Source organism: Agelaius phoeniceus, chromosome 9 (genome assembly GCF_051311805.1).
Source record: "Agelaius phoeniceus isolate bAgePho1 chromosome 9, bAgePho1.hap1, whole genome shotgun sequence".
NCBI classification, from domain to species: domain Eukaryota; kingdom Metazoa; phylum Chordata; class Aves; order Passeriformes; family Icteridae; genus Agelaius; species Agelaius phoeniceus.
The window spans coordinates 30,589,973-30,605,755 of record NC_135273.1 but is presented as its reverse complement, the minus strand read 5'-3'; the positions used below and the strand labels follow the sequence as shown (position 1 = coordinate 30,605,755).

Below are 15,783 nucleotides of genomic sequence, written 5' to 3'. Positions count from 1 at the left end.
TAGGAAGTTAATTAATATTGTTAATACACCAGGGCATTCTTTTACCTGCTGCAAGTGCATTCAAGAATCTGCTGGGATTGAAAATCAAGGCAAAGCAGCCAAGGTTCATGAACCTTCCAGATGAACTTCCAGCAAATTTTCAATGAACTTGGGCTGATAGAATATTCCCCCTTAAGTGATGTGAAAGCAGGTGCTTTGAATCCCTTCAAACTCCTGCCATGTGAATGAATAATATTTAAAGTTCACCTGTAGTTAAGAATTCCAGCTCAACATAAAAAAACCCACATTAATGAGAGCAGATTAGTCAATCCTCCCCAAGCCTTGATTTATTTCCATTCCATCAATTTTAATAACAGCAATAAAATTTGGAAAGGCCAGATGAACATGGGAACTCCATAGGACTAATGATATCTGGGTGATGAAGAAAGCCCTGTTCCAAAGGCCCTCTCAAGGCTGTGCAGCAAGGATTTAAACATTGGATTCCTGCTCTCAGACAAGTGTCCCATGTCCCTGGCCAGGGTTTATCTGGAGAAGGACTCTCCATTTGTCCTGTTCAAGGTGCTCCAAGATGAAGCCCAGGGATGCACAGGAGTGCTGATGAGTGCACTGTGTGACAGCCACACACCCAGTTAGGAGCTGGGTCCCTTCATTAGAGCCCCTATTGCAGTGACTAATCTTCAACAGGATAGTTACAGCAACTGGTAAACAAAGAGAGAAATGATGCTACTGGGGGAATTCACAGGGAGTATTTATAGCTCAGCCTGATATATTTAACTAAATCAGAGCAAATGGAATCGATCCCTGACTCATTCAGGGCTCTATTCCACACACCAAACACAAAACCAGGCACCAGGAACTCATTAATGGTGATTTTTTAAGGCTCTTTGTCTCTTGCTGCAAGCAGCTGTTTGTAGAGTGAGAACAATGCACACCACACATACACTTGGACACGTGAGATACATTTAGATGGCTACCATGGGGTTGGAAATGCACTTCTGTGACTCTGAACATTCAGACAGCGGAGCCATGAAGTGCAGAAAAATCTGTGTGAGCTCCCTTGACCTGACAGGCCCCAGCACCTCTCCCAGCTCCAACCCAGACAATCTCTTGGGCTCCTCTGACACAAACCACCAGAGGTAACACTTCTCCTGGCTTCCCAGTCCAAGAGAGGTGAGAAGAGACCTCCAGAAGTGTCCAAGGAAGCATCCTCTTTATGGAGGCACAGGCAAAGAGCCCATGGGAGTAATGCTGGCTCTGAAAGCTCCCTTCATATGCAAAGAAAAAAAAAGGAAATTTCCATAATGCTGCAGGCCATAGACTGTCTCCAGTTCTGGGAAATTCACTTTGAAGTATATGGCTTATAGGCAGCCATCCAAGCCACATATATAAATATCCCATGTAAGTCTGGGCTGCAAGACCTAATATTCTTTAAGAATAATAAAGCTCAACAGATTTTAGCTGAGTATAGAGGGGAAAAAAAAAAGTCAAATGAGGTGCTGATACTGAAAATGTCAGAAATACCCTGCTTTCATTGATTAAAACACAAAATGGCATCTAAAAGACAACACAGTTGTCATTTGCTGAGTATGTGGAAAACATTTTTTAGGGTTTTGTCCATTGTGAATAAAACTTCAGCTGCTTCTGTCCTTGACTGCCCCACAACCTGCAGGTAGGGCAGCAGCAGGAGCAGTTTGTGGTGTTTGCTATCATTGAACCTCTCCTGAGAGCCCTTCATAAATTGAAAAGTGAGCCAAGGGATCTCACAGTACATACAGAACAGCAAAGCCCTTTCAGAAATGCATGAATGAATGACTGAATGAATGCAGGGGTAAGTGAATGACTTGTGCTAAACAAAGTATTTGAGCACTGAAGGCTTGCCCTGAAAGCAATCCCAACACAAACATTTATTTCTCTGCTACAGCTCACCCTGATCTCCAGAGGAGGCCAGCAGTGCTGGAAACTGAAACCACTCTTTACAGACCCTCAGAGTACATTCTTATGGCAATTGCAAAACCAACCTGTGTTTTCTTTTCCTTTTTTGACTGATTGTGAATGAGCATTTTGCTAATGACCCCCATCAGCCAATGACTGATTTTTGGGATGGTGATGCCCTAGCTATCCCACTATCACTGGCTATAAGTAGAATCCTGCTTGTCTAAATTCTCTGATTTCAGAGCACTAAAATGACAAATCTTTGGTGTGATGCCTGAGCCATGCAGGGAATCAGGAGGCTTTCCTTCACAGAATCTCTATTTATCTACACAGAAACTGTGTACCTTCAGAGTGTGCTGTTGTTTCACTACCAAAACCCCCAATTTCAGCTAAGCACACCAATGGTCTGTGGACTCCAAGCCAAATAACCCAAATCCTGTCTGTGTCCCTTACCCTGCAGCCTCCTCACTCCTGTGATGAGACCCACAGAGGTGAAACACAGAACCCACACACAGCTCAAACCCCAGCAACAACATCTGCCAAATCTCCCAGGAGTATCTGAAACTTGTCTACAAAGCAGGACATTTTGTATCCTTGGCCTAGTCATCACTGTTAGCTTATTTTTGGTGAAATAAGGATGTTTGAGTTGCTCTGAAACGCACAGCAGGGTAGCCCAGAAGCCACGGCGGGCTTGGAGGCCCTGGGAGAGCACAGCAGCACAAAAAGCCCATTTTCCTGCCATTAGCCCCAGCAAGCAGTTAGCTTTCCCAGAGAAACAATAGGAAATTTCTTTTATTTAATACTTAAACTGTGAATGAAATGTTAATAATGAATGTCAGCCTACTTTTAATTCCTATCAGAGCAAGCATATGCTGCAGTCTGCTCCATTTCCAGTGGGAAGGAAACCGTGGGCACTGCAGTCTTTTGTTATTAGAGCATTACAGTGGCAGTGTGAGGCTGTGCAGATGTAAATCTGTCATCATTTTCTCTAGGATAATATTTACAGTATTTCAGAGTGCATGTGTGTGTGTGAGCAGCATTTTGTACCCACTTGGCAGCTTGTCTGAACATCTGCTTTCATGGTTGGTGCTCAGCAAGGCCTGGTTCTTCCCATTCTGGTCTGGTTTGAACAATAACACTCTTGGTGGGAAGGATCTGTCACATTTCCTGTTCAGCACACCAGAAATTTCTTCTTTAGGACAGGCACCCCACTGCAACTCGAGTGTAGGAGAGCCTTTGGGCAAGCCAAGAAGGTCAAGATCTTCAGTTAATGGTGATCATCACTGTTTTAAAAACCATCTTAAGACATATCAAAGAAGTATCTTTAAAAAGTAGTTCATGAGGGAAAAGGGAGATGAAGAAAGAGAAGTCATCTGTCCCAAAGAGATGGAGGAAATGGCTCAGCTACATCATGCACTGGCTTTCCTCTGCTGCCTCTCTCTTCTGAAATCCCATGGAGGGGAAAACACTATGCACAGCTACTAAAAGAACAGAGAAGTTGATACAGGAAAAAAAAATAAGGTAAGCAGAGAAGAAGAAAACTTTCACAGATAAAGCAACAAATAAAAATGATTAAAACAACCCAGAGCTTTTAGAAACACTAAGAAATTTTAATATACCATCAAAGAACTGGCAAAATACATCTCAAAGAGCATAAAAGAGAAAAAAGAACAATGCATCTGGCAGAATCATAAAAAATGAAACAAAAATGTTCACTCTAACAGCCACATTTATCCTTTCACAAAAGAGAGGCAAAAGGGCACAATCACATGGAGTTTGGAAGAAGCTATTTCCCTGTACACATAATGCAGCTGAAAATTAGTGTCCCTGCATCTGAAAGGGATGGCACCTTGGAGCTGAAAAGCCACTTGACCTCTTTCCCTGCTCTGAAACCTGGCTGACCTCAATTAAAAGGACTCCTGGGGGTAGGGATGTTGTCTCTCCTCTTGCTAAAAATTCTGCTGGAAACTTTTCTTCTCAGTGAGTAATGAAGACCTCCCCAGTTACCTTGCAAGCTTTCTCTAATGTGACAGCCCTCCTTGCCACTCACAGATTCTTCCCCATGTGCAACCTGCCTCCCATTTGGTGTGTTTGAAAGCCTAGAGCAGGAATCTGGTTTGCTGTGAGCACTGAGAATGGGAAGGACACCATTTACAGTCAGCTGTTACCTCCTTGGTGGATAAAATGGCTTTTGTCAGCCTGCTCCTGATGAAACAATCCCCTCTTCCCAACTGTCCCCTTGTTCTCCTCTGGTTTTTCCCCACTGTCCCATTTTTGCTGCCCTCCCAACCCCAGGATCAGCAGTGGGAGCTGTGTCCCTTGCTGTGCTGGCTGAGCAGCCCTCAGTGCTGTCTCTCCTGGGAAAAGCTGGCTCTGCTGCTTTAGGGCTCCCCACACCCTCCAAATCCTCCTCTGTGCTTTTGTAGCTTCTTGGCTTTCCCCTGGCCTGGCTCTGAGCAGATGATTGCTCCCACCCAGGGCTAAGAGCTTAACTTCACCCTGAATCCTACTCTCATTTAAGGTCAGATGGCTTTTCAAACTTGCCACCTTCCTTTTAATCCTGTATTTTCTGCTAAAATCAAGAATTTTATTCTTGTATCCCCTTTAAACCAGTATTATCCGCAAGTGTGTGCCTTGTTAGCTACTTCAGCATTCAAGGAAATGCCCAAGACCAGGCCTTGAAGGAATCAGGATTATGGAGAGGCCTTGCATTTTAGAAGAGAGCCACAGGCAGCTTATATTAATTTATCTATTCTCCTCATGGGAATGGCAAATGCAATGCTGCCAAAAGCTTCCTCTCTGCTGGAACCTAAGCTTAGAACTCTCTTTGCTTTCCCTCTAAGAAAGGCTTTTGGCATTAGCACTGAAGAAATCTGATTGCTGTGATTTAATCTGAATTTAATTCTGACAAAACTATGCTGCCTCTTATTGACCACCTGTCAGAGGTTAATTATCTTGGAGCTGCTCAAAAAATAGTTTATTTAGGCCAGTAATTTCTCTCCTGCTCAGCCATTCCCTCCTCTTTTGTCAATCACCAGACTAGCAATGTTTACTGGCTCTCCTTCAGCCCAGTGAAGATTTCAAATACACTTCCTGCTGGATCTGGGCTTGCTTCCCCACTTGCAGAGATCCTCTGTGATTAAAGCCATTGGGTCCAATAAATCTGAGATCATTCAACAGCTGCATGTTTTCTCCCCCAGTGAGAGTGGGCAGGTGGCCCCATAGGTGTTGGTCTCTCTCTGAAGCAAAGATCTCCATACAAAGAAGGAAAGGCATCCTGCCTTTCTCTCTTCCCCCATGGAACCCTCCAGACCACAGCCCCCAAAGAACCCAGCCCAGCAGGAAAATCAGCATCATCTTTAAACACCCCTCCAATGTAATCAGAGGGCTCCACGTGCTCCAGCCAAGGCATCACTCAGGATTTTTTCCAACTGGAAGCAAATCAGTTTCTGTATTTGCCTTCAAAACAGGCCTGTTTACACAGTAACATTCAGCTCAGGTACCAGAACTGGGTATGCAAGAAAACCTGTCCAGCAGATGCTTTGAGAAATGCAAATAATCAAATAATTGATTGCTTCCAAAAAACTCTTATGGCCAGAAAACCCAGGAAAGACAGGAAGACAGACAAGAAAGAAAGACAAGAAAGAAAGACGGACAAGAAAGAAGGACGGACAAGAAAGACGGACAAGAAAGACGGACAAGAAAGACGGACAAGAAAGACGGACAAGAAAGACGGACAAGAAAGACGGACAAGAAAGACGGACAAGAAAGACGGACAAGAAAGAGAGAAGAGAGGGAGAAGAGAGGGAGAAGAGAGGGAGAAGAGAGGGAGAAGAGAGGGAGAAGAGAGGGAGAAGAGAGGGAGAAGAGAGGGAGAAGAGAGGGAGAAGAGAGGGAGAAGAGAGGGAGAGAAAGAGAGAGAGAAAGAGAGGGAAAGAAAGAAAGAAAAAGAGAGAAAGAGGAAAAAAAAAAAGAAGGAGGAAGCAGCAGCAGAGGCTCTGCAGGCACCTGCAGAAACACATCCCTGACCCTGCAGCCATCAGCGGATGATGCTGTCTAACAGGAGAGGGAAGAAACGCCCTGCTGAGCCTCTCCAAAGTTTGGCTAGGCTGTAGCCTTGGTGTGAGCCCGTCCTTCAGTGCCCCCAGCAGTCTGTGTGCTGCTGCAGGGCTTTCCCAGCTGCCAGGGGCCATGGAGGGTGCAGCCCTCAGTGCTGGGAGCTGCAGGGCACAGCCAGCTCCAGCTCCAGGCAGGAGCCCGTGCCTAACAGATTGTCCCTTGGCTGCAAGTGACACTCGGGCCGGGCAGGGGTTTATCTCCTGTCACTTGTGCTTCCCAACACAGCCCTGGGACAAATCACCTCCCTCACACATGCAGCAAGGCAAGCAGAGCCAAGATCAGGAGTGGGAAGCAGTTTCACAGCGTTGTCACACAGAGCACGTCACCTCTGGAGAGCACTTTGTATGCAAGGACATCACAGCCCATAAAACAAATCAGGGATTCCCAGCACCAAGGAGAAACGTATCCCTAATCCAACATTTACCTCAATAAAGGATAACACTGGCTCTACACACCTGCAAAGTCAATGTGCCATAAATCACTACCAGAGCTCTCCCTTTTCAAAGAATATTTTTTCTGTGAATTAACTTCAGAGGAATGCAGGCTTAATGGGTGAATCATCGTTATCTGTTAACTTCAAATAATTCCAGCTATGTCTGGGATCCTTGAATACCTACAGTGAGGGAAAATCTGACAGCATATTCTGTACAGAGTCACCTAATATTGACAGAAGGCTTGAAATACTTATGTTTGAGTAAAAAAGGTGAGCAGGTTGGGTGAATGATCTGAACTAAGATGTAGTGCTCAGCCTCATTGCAGGTTTTGAAGTTCTCTGCATGCAGAGAACACACTTCCCTGCAGCCTCTTGCTCAGCTGAAATAACTGGAAGGAACTTAAACCAATTACCAGAGGTGAGCTTGGATCTCTGCTCCAGGAGTAACATCCTGCTGCTTTTACTGCTTGTACATTGCTTTTCACTTCCAGTGGCACTGGGGCAAGATGTGCTGGGCTCCCTCTTTGGATGAGAGCCTGACAGAGCCACAGGGAAACCTGCACTTTTGTAACTCTGTGGGCTGGAGTTTAAAGCTTTCCCAAATAGCAGCAGTGGCCTTCTATTCCAGGCAGTTTAACAGCAAATTCCACAAAGCAGTCTCCAGCATGGGAAAATTCAGTCTATAAATGACTATAAAATACCCCCTGCTTCCTGCATGGCAAATTAATAGAGATGTGTGGTTTGAAAAGAAAAACTCACAGCCAAGTTTGTCCCCAGTGTTATGAAACCTGTCACAGCACTGACAGAAACTGCCAGGCCCCCAGCTTTCAGTTCAGCACAGCCCCTGCACCACCAAACCTGAGATATGCACACAAGAGGATGAAAATACCAGGACAAACCATCCAATCTCTGCTTTGGAGAGAAAACACCATCATGACCAAACAGGTACAGAGGGGATCTTCCCTTCTACTGTAACTTCCAGAGCACAGAGAGGGAAAGGAAAGAAACATTTCAGCATTGCACAGCTCTAATTAATGCCATTTGGAGCATGATAACAATTTATTCTTGCAAAAATTATAAAGCATTAAACCTGTGTATCAGTCAGGCCAGTTTCAGCATTAAAGCCTTGCCTTGGGCAGCTTTCTTAAGCAAGGAGGGGGAAAAGCTGCTCTTCCCCTGTTTTTTACAGAGAGTGAAATGAAACAAGGAGTAGGGGCTGGAGAAAAAGAACACATTTTCACATTGTTCAGGTATGCTGCAGATGAAAAGGGCTGTGCAGAATTGGTCTATGCCCCCAGATGTCTCAAGTCACAGGTGAGGACTAGCCATACAATGAGGCAGAAAATACATTAACAAAACTGGTCTGTAACACAAGAATAAATGTGCCACCCAAAATATTTCAATTTCATTATGACAAAGAATAAAATCAAATGCAGCAGAGGACCTTTAAAAAGGCAAATCTGCTGAGGACCCAAAGGCTGAAGGCAAGGACTGCCCAGAGAGACCTCACAACAGGCAGTAAATGTCTCGTACAACCAAAATCCCCTGTGTTTGGGGTGAATTCTTGGCTCCAGGCTGATGATTCAGCCTCCTCCTGGTGGAGGAGAAGGTGCATTTAAAAGGCATAAGATCACCCAAATCAGAGTACATTTCTTGACTCAGGAGGTTCAGCACCTTGCACTGTCTCAGAGCATCCCAGCTGCCAGAGCCAAGGGTATGGGGAGAGTCCCTGCTGGGAGACTTTTCCCTGTGTGGCTGCCCAGTGTTTGCACAGTGAATGCCTCCTCTTCCTCCCTCTGGCAGCAAGCTCTGCCATTGGAGTGTCTGCTTGAACATCCCCCTTTGACACACAGTCATTTCCAGTGTGGTCACAGTAGCACCACCAGAAGACATTTAACAGAACTGAACATGTGCAGAGCTGCAGGGATCTGTTGAGCCATTTATGATAACCACATATCACAAGTGATGATCTCTTACCTCATTCTCTTGCCATGTTCTTTCAGAACACCCATGCTTGTCCCTGCATTTTCTTTTGGAATATCCATCACAGGCAACACTTTCACCAGGCATTCATCAGGTTACCTGACCTGAAAGAAAATATTTCTATAAGCTGCCATGGTTATAAAGCCTGAGAACCTCCGAAAAAATTAATGAACATTTGTGGTTGTGTTCCCAGGGGTCTCAGGACGAGGGAAGAGATGAGAATCTTGACTCCATGTTTCAGAAGGCTGATTTATTATTTTATGATATATATTATATTAAAAGAAAATGCTATATTAAAACTATACCAAAGAATAGAAGAAAGGATTTCATCAGAGGGTTAGAAAGGAAAGGAATGATAATAAAATCTTGTGACTGATCAGAGTCCCAACACCGCTGGACCTGTGATTGGTCATCAAGCAGAAACAACTCACATGGACCAATCAAAGATGCACCTGGTGCATCCCACAGCAGCAGATAATTATTGTTTTTCTTTTCTTCTGAGGCTTCTCAGGAGAAAAAATCTTGTCAAAAGGTTTTTTCATAAAATATGTCCATGACAAACATTCTCTGCAGTGTAGTCTTCATGTACAGGTTATCTCAGCTAAATCTCAATTACATCTCAGTTAAATCAGTTATCTCAGTTAAATCTCAGTTAATCTCAGTTACAGGGAGCTTAAAAGTGGATTGAATTCACTGACCACTGCCAGGTAAGGTTTAGACATCTACCCCAAGGCAATCATTAAATCTCCTGCAAAAGTTAATGAAGGGAATCTACTTCTGGTGGCCAATATTCCTAACAGAGGCAGGATGCTGAAGCTCAGTCAGACTTTCCCTCTTAGGAAATTTCAGAAGACCCAAATGGAAGTTTAGGCTTCATGCCTTATTTCTGCATGGTTCAACTGCGATTCCCCCTTATTTCAGGATATCCAAGTAGATTTTCCATGTCTGACAGCATCCTCCAGGAAAGGGTTCAGGTGTATGGAAGGTACAGGAAAAAGAGTGACCCAGTTTGTGAAACTTTCCATTAAAGCCCTTTGGGTGAAAAATTGTAGACAAGAAAGAAAATTGTAGACGAGAAAGAAAATTGCAGACGAGAAAGAAAATGGTAAGCTGCAGCATGATTTGCAGCTTGAAAGAATTCCCCTTTTCCCTCTGGAGAAATGAGTGACTTGCCAGTGAGCAAACATGCAAATGTCAGCCTGGCCATCACCAGCCCTGCCCTGGGCTGTCAGCAGCAGGCAGGATGCTGAATGCTGACATTCCCCACCTGTGGCAACTCCAGCACTGAGATGTCAGCTGGGGAAGGAGACCCCACACACATCTGCTCATCCATGCTGCCCAGCAATGGGAAGCACTGGGAATGGGGATGGAGTTCATGGAAAAGCAGAGAGCACAGCACAAACCTGTTTGGGATCACCCAGGTGCCATCAGACCGACCAGACTGGGCACCAGGGCAGGACAAAGGAGCACAGAAAAGCTCCTGCACAGGTATTTCAAATCAAGTTAGAGCTTTTTCTGACATATTCCACTTCAGCAGCAAAGCATCATCTTCAGCTACACTTTGCTGATGAGTAAACTGTACTATTAAAAAGTTTAGTAGTGATTTTCTTCCCACTAAACAGATTCCTCCTTATCCCTCTTTGCTCCCTCAGTTATTTTTGTTCATGATACTTCTCCATGTTGGAATACTCCAAATTTGCATACTAAATTTTATTTTACTCCTTTTTCTAGAAACTTTATTGCCCTTATTAAGGCCACACAACAATGAAACAATGACATGCCTCAGCCTTTCCAAAGGGAATAATTTAACTCACTTGTGCATCTAAAGCTTGGACTTAGAGGGTCCTCAGTGTAAGGCAAACACAGTTGTTAAATATCACAGAATTCTGCAATGGTTTGGGTTGGAAGAGATCTTAAATCCCACCCAGTGCCACCCCTGCCATGGCAGGGACACCTCCCACTGTCCCAGGCTGCTCCAAGCCCCAGTGTCCAGCCTGGCCTTATTTGACACCCCTGAGCAGGGAGATGGGAACGTCTGATAATAGCAAGATAGCAAGGGCTGATATCACACAGTCATGGAAGGGTTTGGGGTGGAAGGGACCTGGAAGTTCATCCCATCCCATCCCATCCCATCCCATCCCACCCCTGCCATGGGCAGGGACACCTTCCACTGTCCCAGGCTGCTCCAGCCTGGCCTTGGGCACTGCCAGGGATGCAGGGGCAGCCCCAGCTGCTCTGGGCACCCTGTGCCAGGGCCTGCCCACCCTGCCAGGGAACAATTCCTCATTCCCAATATCCCATCCAGCCCTGCCCTCTGGCACTGGGAAGCCATTATGTTCTCCTAAACTATAGGCTGAGTTACTGTGAGACCACCTAAGTAGAAAAAGTTTAGTTTGGACAGCATTTTTGGAGTATTCCTCTATTTATTTGTCCATCTCAAGGTAATGGGGGAGATCTGAATCATGTGCTAGCAGCAACTATTCTGAATAAGAAAATGTCTCCCCCAGTCACCTCATTTGCACACCTTCCCATTGTTTTTTCCTCTTGTCCTGGCCCAAGTTTCAGGCACATTTTCAGAGGCTCTAACCCATTTTGGCAGCACATGTGACAGTTCTGTGGCAGTCCCCAAGGAATGCCCATCTCCTGCTCTCCAGAACACCTCTCATGAAAGTTTTGGCTTCCTCCCTCCAAACCAGCTCAGGTGCTGAAGGGGGACAGAAGAAGAGGGATCAGACACAGGGTCCTAATTCCCTGTGTACTTCAGGGATTACCTGGAATGTGAGGGTTTCACTGCAGGCAGTAACTAATTCCAGTCATGGACTGACCAGAATTCCAGCACCTGTTCCAGATTTCTTCTTCTCATATAGAAATGTGGAGCAGAAAAAAAAAGAATATTTTTTCTGTCTGAAAAACAGATGAGGAGGGTTATGCAATGTCCAATGACAACTCTAAAGGAAGATTGTGTTCACACTTTCTGTGGTATGGAGCCATGCAAAGGGTGACTCAAGTCACTTAATCTGGCTTTTGTAACACTCAACAATAAATTGATTGGTAAATAGATGAGGTTGTGTTAAATGTATGCACTAGAAAATTAGGACCTTCATTTTCTAAAGTGCATATATTTCTTAACTTTCTCAAAACTTAAGTCTTCCATTTTTAATGGAAGGGCATTTTCAATGTTCTCTCCTCCCTTGCAGATTGAATTTTTTATCAGCTAACATGTATTTGAGTGGAATTGGTGTGCTGCTCATGAAGAAAATCTAACCTGAAATAGCTTTTCAGAGAGCTTAAGCACTATCTTGGAATTGATTGATTTGAATACACAATTCACAAACCCTTAGACTGCCTTTTTAATATCTCCCACCGACCCTGCACAAGCTACAAACATCTCCAGACACTCTGGAATTTTCTCAAACCCCAGTAGCAAAGTGTACAGTCCACAAAGAAACAATCCATGCCAGAATTCCAACTTTTACTCCATATACCTTGGAACACCAGGTTAAGAAGGAAAAAAAAAATCAGGATTCAGAACACTTATTAAAAGGTCAGATCTGTGCTTCTGCCTGAGCTGTGCTGAAAGCAAAATTCTAGGGAAGAATCCACAGAAATGCCTCAGTCCCTATGACCAGTAGTAAAAGGAAATCTTCAGTGTATCAGAAAGTTTCAGTTGTTTTAACAGAACACTTGGAAAGAGCCAATATTTGAAGAATCCACAGCAAAGCTGTGTAGGGTTTCACAAACCAAGGACGTGTTAAAGACAGCCTGAAATGATTAGGGAACTAATATGTTCTGTGGCCTTTACTGCAGGCCAGGAATAAAGAATTAATCTCCTTCTGGGGTGGCTGCTGGGATATGAGTCACTTTTACATTTGCTGCTTAGATAGATTCCCCAGTGATGTCTGCAACACACCTACACTGCACCCCCCACAGAAGGTAAACAATTTATTCTTCATTGTTGCTGTCACTGCTGCAATCACAGCAGGATAGAGCTCCATTTCCTAAATGGAAGAGGTGACAGAAGGAATGCAATAATGCAAATTGATAATGTAAATTTTGAGGGTGACTTTGGAAGACTGGTGGCTTGGCAAACCTAGAAAATACAAAATAAAATCCCTGGAAAATACACGAACTGAATAAACACTATATGAACAGTATTTCCCAGAACCAGGACCTCACACATGCTGGGTTTTGTCTGTGTTTTCTTGTAGAAATCTGTAGGAAACAACTGAGTCAAGCTCCCTACAATACTGCAAGCACCTTAGTATAAAAAACAAAGATAAAGCAATAAATAAAGAGCAGGACCTTCTGTGAAAAGTTTGTGCACCTAACTGGAGAAGGATGAAATACTGACAGCTATTAAATCCAGTACTCTCAATGCACCAGAACCTCTACAGCTCTGCTGGCCAGACACTGAAAATAAGCACTGGAGAGGGATCACTTCATACTGACCCTACCTCTTATACTTTATTTAAGGCTCTTCTGAGGATACAGAGGCACAGTTAAAGCAAATACCCCCACCCCTACATGGCTTGGAAGAAAGGAAAACTCCATTTGCTCTTGTCGCCTCCCTTCTGTGTATTTTACATTCACTTCAGAGTTACAAAGGCAAAAAAAAACCATCCAAGACAAGGTGATGTGAATTAAATCCCATCATGTTACAAGTTAAGAAGTCTAATTCTTTTTCAGGTCAATCTGGGCACTTTCTGGGACATATTTTAGAGCAGGATTGGTTACACCAAGGCTGTGGGTTCAGTCTCTGGAAGGACCATTCATTTAAGAGCTGGACTTGATGGTCCTTGTGGGTGCTTCCAACTCAGAATATTCTGTGATTCCATCACATTCCAATTTCCCAGGAGCGTTTTGCCTGAGACATTATAATTAAGCTAATCAGGATACATTGCATACCCTAAATAATAAGAAAACTTAGTCCTACAAACAGCCCCAACTTTTCCAAGCATTGGCAAGCTCTTCCCACAAGCTCTTTTTGGTGATGGCACAGTGCATGAGGAAACTGCACATTCTTGGTGTCCCACCTTAGTATCCCCCCACAGATAATGGCTGTGAAAACTGTGCTGGCTTTGGGGGATTTTACAGAGCCAAGACCAACTTGTGTCCCTTCCCAGAGCTCCATCCTGCAGTGTGAGTAGCCAACAATGAATCACCTGCAGGAGGACAAGACAAACCACTGAAGCACACATTCCAGGTAGCTGAACTATAGAACAATTTCTATTCATTAATTTGGTTATTTCTGGAAGAAATTAACCACATAAGCAGCAGGTGCATATGCTAATAGAATGACTTCATGATTTAATTAAGCTATATTTCCCTACAGAGTAATTACATATGTTGTTTACTCAACTTTTTTAAAGGCCATTAAAAAAAAATTGCAATCACATTCATTCCTGGCTAAAAATAAAAGATCACAAGAACTTCAAACACACAAAGAAAATATTAGTGAACAGACTCAGTAGATCCTGCACATAGCCAATGAACACTTGCTATACACAATGCCATACAGGAGCTGCTCTAACAGATGGTGTTACCCCAACTCCTGTTAAAACCTGTCTGGTCTGATCCCACCCAGTGATGTGTGAGGAGATATTTCACATTGGCTGCCTTGGCTGTAAGAAAACTTGGAGTTCTGAGGTTCAGATTAAATATTAGGAAAAATCTCTTCATGAAAATGGTTGTGAAGCAATGGAATAGGAAGCCCAGGGCAGTGGTGGGAGTGTTCAACCATCCCTGGAGTTGTGCAAAAAAGGAGTGGATGAGGCACCTGAGGACATGGTTTAGTGGTGAACAGGGTGGTGCTGGGCTGATGTTTAGACTGGATGACACTAAAGGTCGTTTCCAGCCTTAACATTTCTGTGATTCTGGTCTAACCCAGCAGATACTGCAAAGCAACATCTGAAATGTAGACTACAGAGCCTAAAGAAGAAGATAATTTAATGAGATGGCAATTTTCTGAGCTTAAGACACAAACACAGAACTTTCCTCAAAGGACAGGGGTGGTCTCATCCCAGATGAGTTCCTGCTGCTGCACAACTGCTCCTGGCCTGGATTCCCCACAGCTACAGCTGCTGTTCCCACTGTTCAGTGATAGTACATCCATCACTCTGGAATAGCAAGGCCATGGCACAGATTCCCCAGAGCAGCTGTGGCTGCTCTGGATCCCTGGAAGTGTCCAGGTTGGACACTGGAGCAACCTGGGACAGGGGAAGGTGTCCCTGCCCATGGCTGGGAATGAAATGGGTTTAAGACCCCTCCCAACCCAAACTGTTCTGTGATCCTCTCATTTTCTCCTGTGAAAAACCCATTACTGTGTGGACAATATTAAGATTACAGCCCTGGAAATGATCATGCAGCCAACAGCCACTTGTTGTTTCTTTAGCTACAGTGACAGATTTATCCCTGTGCTGTGCCAATTCACTGCAGTGGAAAACAGGGAATTTCAGGGTGAACAAGCCAATTCACTGCAGTGGAAAACAGGGAATTTCAGGGTGAACAAGGCAACTCACAGGCAGTGGAAAACAGGGAATTTCAGGGTGAACAAGGCAACTCACAGGCAGTGGAAGACAGGGAATTTCAGGGTGAACAAGGCAACTCACAGGCAGTGGAAGACAGGGAATTTCAGGGTGAACAAGGCAACTCACAGGCAGTGGAAGACAGGGAAATTCAGGGTGAACAAGGCAACTCACAGGCAGTGGAAGACAGGGAATTTCAGGGTGAACAAGGCAACTCACAGGCAGTGGAAGACAGGGAAATTCAGGGTGAACAAGCCAATTCACAGGCAGTGGAAGCCCTCAGACCTGCAGGTAACTTAGCCAAATATGACACTGGCATCTAGAAACAGACACAGAAACAGCCAAATTCAAACCCACTGCTGTGGATTCAAGGCCTCTCCTCCAAACTGAGCCCAGACACTGCTGCTGAGCTTCCTCCAAAGGATGCAAATCCCTCCCTGCAGGAGAGACTGCTTTAAATTCCACCTGTGGAAAAGAAACTTCTTTCATTCTTAAGGAGAATAACTCACACCAAGTTATGTTCAACAGAAGGAATTTTAGGCATTTTTTTAAATCCTTGTTTGTGCAAAACTAGACAAAAATCCAAGTTCCGTCGCATCTGTCTTAAATATGGCTCCAGTGCAGAGACACATTTCCCAGAAAATAAAGATGGGAAGACATTCTGTATTGCAGGAGAGACGTGTCACATGCGTGTCACATAGTTATTAAATTGAAAAATGGCACTTGCAGTAAAATCTGAGGATGTTTTCAAAAGCTAAAAGCCACATTTTCCCTTGCTTCACTTGTGCAGGC

The 15,783-nt window shown here is 44.3% G+C and overlaps 1 long non-coding RNA gene across 1 annotated transcript in view; it reads right to left on the bottom strand.

Annotated features, from left to right (window-relative positions):
* Positions 1-8,562, bottom strand: part of LOC143694828 (uncharacterized) — a 91,519-nt gene extending 82,957 nt beyond the window's left edge. Inside the window, exon 1 of the long non-coding RNA XR_013183545.1 lies at positions 8,462-8,562. This is a non-coding gene — a long non-coding RNA (uncharacterized LOC143694828). The remainder of the gene's footprint in view (positions 1-8,461) is intronic.
* Positions 8,563-15,783: the final 7,221 nt, after the last annotated feature.